Here is an 8085-nt window from a genome sequence, read left to right on the forward strand (position 1 = left end):
ACAGAAAAGCTGAGCCAAGGGACACGCTCTGAACTGAGCTTGCTGACTATAGCTGGAAATAAAACTTTTTTTTTGTTTTGGTTTTTCTCCGGTACCGGGAACCGAACTCATGACCTTGCGCTTGCCAGACAGGCGCTTTTGCCGCTGAGCTAAATCCCCAGCCCCCAAAACTTCTGACATAATTATTTTTAAGAAGAAATAAGCAATGGTCTAAAGATCTATATTTCATGATCTTAGTGAACTAGAAACATGAATATGGTGATTAGAATTGCTCAAGGTGGTGAAAGGCAGCAGGACGGGATACAGGCTCACATGAGAATCAGAGACCCCAGCAACCGATGTGGATGTGCACAGCCACCCTGGAACCTGGATCTCCAGACCAGAGCCCGGATCTCCACGCTGGAACCTGGATCCACGTCGGAACCCAGATGCTCATGGTGGGGTGAAGGGCCGCGCTGGCCCACAAATGTGCTCAATTGGGCCGGGTGGAATCCCCAGGACAAGGACAGAGGAAGAACAAGTAGTAATGAAAAGACAGTAGCTCCAGAGGAGTAAGGGGAGAGCAACCTTAGGGCAACAGGGCTTTTGTGAGAAGAAATAAAAGCAGGTGGAGAGAAGGGGTGACCAAAGGTAATGCTGGAGAGCTTTCCTGAGCTGGAAATAAATAAGCTTCATTCAGAGCTTGACTTACAGAATGGCATCCAAGGCAAATTTGCTAAATAACAATCCCACCAAGGACATAAAGTTATGTCCTTTATTGGTGATTAAAGTAGATAATTAGGAATTAGTACAAGGTAGATAAAGTAGGTAGGACAACTTCCAGACTGACAGCAGCTGTCCCTCAGGGAGGCACTGGTCACCAGCCGGCCAGACATCAGACCTAGGTGCAGCAGTGAACTGTGGAAGACACAGGGCAAATCCTGGTTTTCAGGGAAATCACATGTAGGAGCCTCCAGTTAAACTTTATACAAGGCAGCAAAGCCATTTTTGTGTCAGGCTCCAAAGGGATGCTCCACCTCGTAGTATGATTCTGAGAGAAGCCAAGCCTGAGATCTTAGGACTGGAGGCGTCAGTCACAGCATACACCCTGAATAGGGAAGCAGCCATCGGAATGAAGGTCAGAGAGACTCAGTGGCCAAGGACTGTGACTGAACATCAGTGAGGGTGGTTGTAGACCAAGATGTGGTGTTGGAGCCAAGAGAGGTGTGACAGGTCACCTCACAGCATGCAGGAAGCAGAGACAGAGGGAGCGGGAAAGGGTGGGGACACAAGGTCATTCTGGAGCCTGCTCTCGTGACTGCCCACTCCTAGCGGCTCCTCCTCCTTCACCAGTGCCATGGACTTATCAGTCTGTCAATGGAATAAACCATGGAGGTTCAGAGTCTCGGGAGCCAAGCACCTCCAGAGCCCACCAAGCACTGATGCCTGGGGACCGACCTTCCTCATGTGGGATGTTGGGGACATGACACTCTCTGAGCCATGTGCAGGGCAGGCCATGAGGGCAGGGCGTGCTGGGCACCAGGCCAGGAGCCATGACAATGGCTCTGGGCCATGGTCAGTTGTGGGCTCAGAGAGTGACAGATTTGCTGATGATGCGGCAGGGAGAGGAAGCAGCAAAGTCCAGCCTTGGGCCTGAGCCACTCTGGGGCTGAGTTTTGGGTGGGTGGGGGTGGAGAGGGCATTTGCACAGGTGGGGGCTGCGCAGCCTCAGGGTGGGCCAACTCGGGACCATATGTGGGCCTGTGCTCATCATGGTGGGCACAGTCGTGGGTGACATGTTAGGCTGTGGGAGTTGAGGAAGGCACAGCCTAGGCTGGATGTCACCCTGCGAGGTGGAGAATCCAGCCTGGAGCCTGGTGGGTGTGGGCAGCAGTGTTGGGAATGTAATCAACTCACAGTTTCTTTAGCTGGAGATATATGGCTTCTAGTAACGAAGACCAAATACAGCAGTGGTTGAAATCAGACAGAAGGGCTCCCCTAGCCTGGTCATGTAAAATAGGGTATGTGGTCAGGGACCTCACAGTAGCCCCACAGATATGGGGCAGAAGTACCTTTATCTTTACATTTTGCCACCATTAGATGTGACTTCAGTCTTTGAGGTCAACTCTGAGTCTGTGATGGCTGCAGGAGCTCCAGACATCATGTCTATATTTTCACACCAAGGAAGACAAGGGACAGAAGAGTAAGGAAGGCTTCTGGCACTTGGTAGTCTCTGTCCTAACTGCTTCACCGGACGTTCCACTCGCAACTTCCATTCCATCTCTGTGGCCGTCCGCTGTCTAAAGGGAGGCTGCACAGTATGGGTTTCTGATGCTGCCTCATTCATGTGTGCATTTGTTTATCTATGAACTATGTAAGCGAGCACTCGTGAGGTGGTGTGCTTGGGCCGCACACCTGGGCACAGGAGGGAGGGTGGCCTGGATAAGAGATGACACTTGTCATTGATGCTGACCCGATGGTGAGGACCTGGATGAGAGGAGCTCTTGTGTAACAGATGCGCAGGACTGTACCCCGCAGGATCTCTTGGCAGGCTCACAGGCCTTCAGTCTCGCTGACTGGCCAGCCCCGTGCAGGAAGCTGCAAGACAATGAGCCGCTGTGCCCTGCCTGCCGCCCTAGGGGATTTCCCCTGGGGGATGTGGAATGTTTAGTGCGCCGGCCCAGCCCCTGATTTATGAAGTACCTTAAAAATAGTTCTTACCTAGAGATAAAATATGGCCCAGATTCTTTGGGTACAATGACCATTGTGCTTGTCGATGACTTCAGCTACAGTTATTTGGGACATGTATTATGTTCATCACGAACACTTAATAAAACTGTCTGCCTAGCCACCCCCAGTTTCTGAGCAGAATTTCCTCTAGAAGGACAAGGAAATGGTTCCTGTCTTACCTGTAACAGGTGATGGATGAAATTATCCTGGTTACATAGCCCATGGTTACACACCCCTACCCCATGACAACATTGCCCTGGTTAAGCATCTGCCCTGCCGCATGACATCTCCATCTGGACCTCAGCCTCCTACCTGTCACTTCTGGATGGACCTGGTGATGGAGCTGTGCTTCCTTTGTGTGGCTAAGTGCCACATGTCCCTTCTACATCAGTAGAAGCAGGCGGGCTGCCAGCTCTGCTCCACCTGCAGGCCTGGGCAGGTCCCTCGTGCCTGTCAGGTGGGCACTGTGAGGGCCCCAAGTCTTCCCTTGGTCCCCAAGTCTCTAGTATGGTCACTAGAGACTGAGACACAGAGCCTGCTATGTGTCGCGGATGGCCCATGGGCTCAGTCTTGGTGTCCTGTGTTTCGTGGGCTTGGACAGCTGTCTAATGACCTAGACCCTCACCCTAGTGTCACATGGGGACTTCCCTGCCCTAAAATCCTCTGCTCTTTCCATCTCTTCACTGTCTCCACAGTTTTGCCTTTTCCACAGAGCCATCAAGTTAGGGATATGTGACCGCCGTTCCTAAACCCCTTCGTGTCTTCTCAGGGCTTCCTAGCTCATTTTTTCTCCATGTTGAATAGCAGTTTTTATTTAGGGGGCGGGTGACAGTGCGTCCATTCACCTGCTACAGACATCTTGGGCGTTTCTGGGTTGTTGCAGTTATGAAGAAGGGAGTCACAAACATCGAGTGAGGGTTTTCCAGTGTCACTTTCTTCATCAGCCACATGTAGGGGTTTGGGAAGCGTTGGACCTGGCCAGACACACAGAGCATGGGCATTCACTCAGTGAGCAGCAGACCCCTAACTCATTTCTGGCTAGTGTGGTTACTGTTCCCTTGGCTAATGGCAGGCAAACATGAGACCAGCTTCAGGGTCTCCTTACCGGGGAGCGACAGGGGTCAGAAGTAATGTGAGTGTCTAGAGCAGAGAGTAGGGACAGAAAATGGTATGAAATGGCACAATTTGTACTTCTCAGGGTTTGTGGGAGTATGGGGGGAGGGAAGAGGTGAGTGGGGGAGGGAAGAGGTGAGGGGGGGTGGGTTTAGTTCACGGCCCTAACATCAGGGACTTAAAGAGGGTGTCTGCTAGCAGGCACCTGGTCTAAAACAGGAGTCCTGGGAGGTACAGTCAAGAGTACAAAGGGACAAGTTATGAGAAATGTCACAGCACGGAGGGGTGGGAGGAACCTGACGCTCAAGTTTGGTGCCCTGAAGGTGGCCAGCATCCTCTCCCAGCACGATGGTTATGCACGTCTTTGAGGGATGTGGTGGGGGAGGCCCGGGCTCCTGGCCATCGGATTAGACTCCAGTGCCGACGCTCCCCAGAGAGGTCACTCAGCTCTGATCCTCTGTGCAGAGAGGTGCTGAGCACACCACACAGGACTTCCTTGGGTCACAGTTATGAAGCACTTGGAGGCTGCTGCCAACCTGGTGGGTGTTTTTGAGGTGGGGTGCCCTGGCAAGGGGGCACCTGGTACCACTTGTCCTGGGAACCACTGCCCGGAGCAACTATTCCCACTGTTACTGAGGTGCTCGATGGAGCTGAAATCCATTTCTTTGTCAAACGCCGAGCACAGAGGACCTGGAAGTTGAGCAGGTTTTGGGCTGCAGTGAGGACATTTTGAGACGTGCGACATGACTGCAGATGCTCCTCACCCTCCAATAGTTCTGCCTGGGAAAGGAAATGCTAGGTCAGCGGTTGGGCCTGAGCCTGTGGGACAGTAACAGGGTGGCATCTTCTGACTGTGGGCTCACTGTGCTGAGGGTTGAGAGAGATCAACACACTGCACGTGCATGCCCAGGAAAAGATCAGAATGTAAAATTTTTTCCACTGTCTACTGAGTGCTTGTCATTCTCCCATCATTGTGAAGTTGAACCACTGCCAGTCAGGAACCATCCCATACGGATGTGGGTCCAGCATCAGCTTCTTGTGTGTGGTGCTTGTCTGTGTCCATCACAGGTCCAAGAGTGCACGGAGGCTCAGGCTGCCTCTCGGGGCTGGTGATGTGTGAGCAGCAAGGAATTCGTCTGTAGGTGGCACTGCGGGGCTCACTGGGGAAGCACAGGAAATCTGGCGGAAAGGTCTTACAAGCATTTTCAGCTACAAATCCACAAGTTTAAGTTGCCATAGAAACGTGAGAGGGCAGAATCCCCGGAGACTGGCTGACAGGTCCATCTGGGCAGACTGTTGTCAGGTGAGTGAAGTGGCTGAGGCGGGGCTCGAACAGGGCTTGAGGAGCTGTGGTGGGGTGGATGGGTCGCATATGGGCGTGGAGGGAGAAGATGCTCAGCCTTTCCCACGAGGGGCAGCAGGACAAGCACATGGCAGCTTGTGGCAGAGCCCAACGTGCAACGATAGAAGAGGGCAAGGAGCCAGCAGAGCCAAGGCGGCAGGACCTGGCCTGAGGGGAGAGGGAGGGGAGAAAGGGAAAGAGCTAGGGATTCAGGAAGGACAGTGCTGAGCCCGGCCATGCGGAGATTATTTCAGCAGGTGATAAAGGAAACAGAAATCTTCAGAGTGGAGGGCAGGCTGATAGGGAAAGGAGAAAAGAAATGAAAGGAGAAGATAACTTAATGAATTCTTAGAAGAAAGCATTGAAGAGGAAGTGGGAGAGGACAAGCTCTCGAGGTTGCTGAAAGGGCTGAGGAGGTCCTGATTCATGGTTCTCTTTTTTTTATTTTAAAAATAAAAGGGGGAAACATTAACAGACAGACAACCTTTTACAAAATAGCAAAAGAACAGTACAGAAAATACAGAGTTACAAACAAAGTGGTAGGAAATTAACAGTGCTTGTTGTATTACCTATTGATATCTTCAGAGTGATTTGGGTTTTGGATCAGAGTTTTGCTGTAAACCTGAGTTGTGTTTAGCTGCTCCAGGTCGGAGGGCAGGGGGCAGTAGAGGAAGTGACCCTGGAAGTAAGAGGCTGAGGGAGGGACCTGGGGTCTAGGGTGCTGGGCAGAAAGGAGATGGAGGGACTGTCACTGTGAGGAGATGACTGGCTTGAGATGCCTCTGCAGGGTCGTGTTGCACTGTGGCAAGAGGTCAGATGAGCTCTCAAGGGTTCCCCAGCAGGTGGAACCATAGAGCCACTGGGGCCTGGATCAGGATCACCCTCCTAAGGCAGCCTCCTGGCTCCTGAGGGAGTGTGGGATGGATGAAGGCAGAGCAGGAACCCAAGGACCCTGGCTCTTCACGCGTCTTGAAGTGATGCAGTTACAATGAGGCTGGACAGCACCCGTGGAAGGCAGCATGACTCCCCTTCAGACACAGCCCAGGTGAGGCAGGGTGGGAGAGATATAGATAGGTAGAAGGGGGTAAGGAAAAGTATAATCTTAAAATTTACTTTTAATGAAAACTGCAGCTTCAGGACACAAACCCAGAGGAAATTCTGAAGGGCCTTAAAGACCATAAGTTATACACCGGCCCTGGGCATGGCCTTTGTGTAAACTATGCCCTCTCCTGCCAAGCCTGACTTTGATAAGCCACTGTGGAGAAGACAGCAGACTTCAGCACCAGGTGTAAATGGATTGCACCTAACACAGCCCACCCAGTGGGAGAGCCCGACAGACCCCAGGACATGTCCTTTGTGGGAAGTGTAGGGACACCCAGTCCCTGTAAATACACCGGCTCGAGGCCATGAGCCACCTCTGCCTGAGGCCGCACTCTTTCTTTGAGTGTGGACTATAAAAGTCTGCCCAATAAACCTCTTCATGCTTTTTACTGTTGTGTCCTGAAATTCCTTTTCTGTGGGGGAAAGTCAGCATACCTGTACTCTACCCAGTGGGTGGGAGCAGTCTTGTCCCTATCTATGCACTAGGGACCTCCTCAGACCCTGTCCTGTGACATAGAAACAGGTTTTACGAGGCTGAGTTTAAAAATCTTTATTTAGAAATAATTTTAGACAGCTAGAAAATTTGCAAAATAGTATAGCGAGTTCCTGAACCCAGTTTTCACCCGTATCAATGTCTTACAGAACCTTAATGTAGACTCCAAAACAAACTATGGCCCCAGTGTTGAAGAAATAGCAGGATTTGTTTGTGCTTAGGACCTTTGCACCGACATCCTCCCATCCCAGGGCCCCGCCCAAGTCCCAGCTGTGAATCCCCTTGGCCTTCTCCCATCCACAACAGGTTCAGTTTCCTTTATTTTTCATGACCTTGCCACTGGGGCAGGACTCTGGCTTGTCCTCCTGTGGGAGTGTCAGGAGATCGGCAAGTCCAGGAGAGTGGGCTGATGGGTCCTCCCTCTTGTCCCAAGATGGGGCAGGTCCCGAGGTGGCTCCTAAGTAGGGCCTTTCTGTCCTTCTAATACTTGTGTTCCCAGGGCTTAGAAGATGGTGCTCAACATGTACCTATCTTTGAAGCTGGAGGACACAGGTGCATATTGAGCGCTGCTGTCTTCCAAGCCGTAGGACACAGGTGTGAGCAGACAGAAAGCCCTGCTCAGGAGCTACCCCTGCCATTGGGAGCCACCCTGGGGACTGGGAGCCATCCTGGGACCTGCCCCACAGAGCTACCCATCACTAGGATCAGAAATGGGACCGAGTTCCAGGTTTCTAGGCACTACGGGCTATAAGCCTGAGGGCAATGGATGACAGTGTCAAGCTCCAAACTGCTGAGATCCTTCTAAGGTTGTCAGGCCTCCAGTCTCAAAAGTGGGAACCTATTTTCTTTTCTTTGCTCAACCCCTGAATTCACAGGGTGGGGGTCACAGTGCTTATTCCTGACATGTTTTCTTCCCAGCAATGGCAGAACTTTCCCCTGGCCAGAGGAACATTCTCTAGAGGCTAGGAAACCCTGCCTTGGATATGGATGATCCTCATGCACAGGTGGCCCTCAACTGTGGAACAAACAAAGTCACTGCCTAACTTTGAGGCATGTAGAGACAGTGGGAAGATTGTTTAGACTGGTACCTGGCACAGGGCTCCAGAAAGGCTGAGAAGTTTCCTTGTTCCTTCAAATAATCTCATACTCAAAAATGTGACTTCCTGATTCCCAGCACCATCAAGGACGCCTGAGTCGGAGAGGGAGTAGGTCACAAGCTCTTTGCCAGGCAGGTATGAAGAGTGTTCTTGTTTGGAGCACAGGGAGGTTGGATGAAAGCCTCCTTTCTGGATTTTCTCATGTTTGTAGTGGAAGAGGCTGAGAATGA

General features: G+C 51.7%; 1 long non-coding RNA gene across 1 annotated transcript; it reads left to right on the plus strand.

The window, feature by feature from the left end:
* Positions 1-4905: 4905 nt before the first annotated feature.
* Positions 4906-6654, plus strand: LOC106147352. The gene is made up of 3 exons (XR_001232208.1): positions 4906-5125; positions 5952-6209; positions 6296-6654. It is a non-coding gene; the product is annotated as an uncharacterized LOC106147352 (long non-coding RNA).
* The last annotated feature ends 1431 nt before the right edge of the window (positions 6655-8085 follow it).

This window comes from Chinchilla lanigera, unplaced genomic scaffold (genome assembly GCF_000276665.1).
Source record: "Chinchilla lanigera isolate Chin_1 unplaced genomic scaffold, ChiLan1.0 scaffold00145, whole genome shotgun sequence".
In the NCBI taxonomy this organism is placed as follows: Eukaryota; Metazoa; Chordata; class Mammalia; order Rodentia; family Chinchillidae; genus Chinchilla; species Chinchilla lanigera.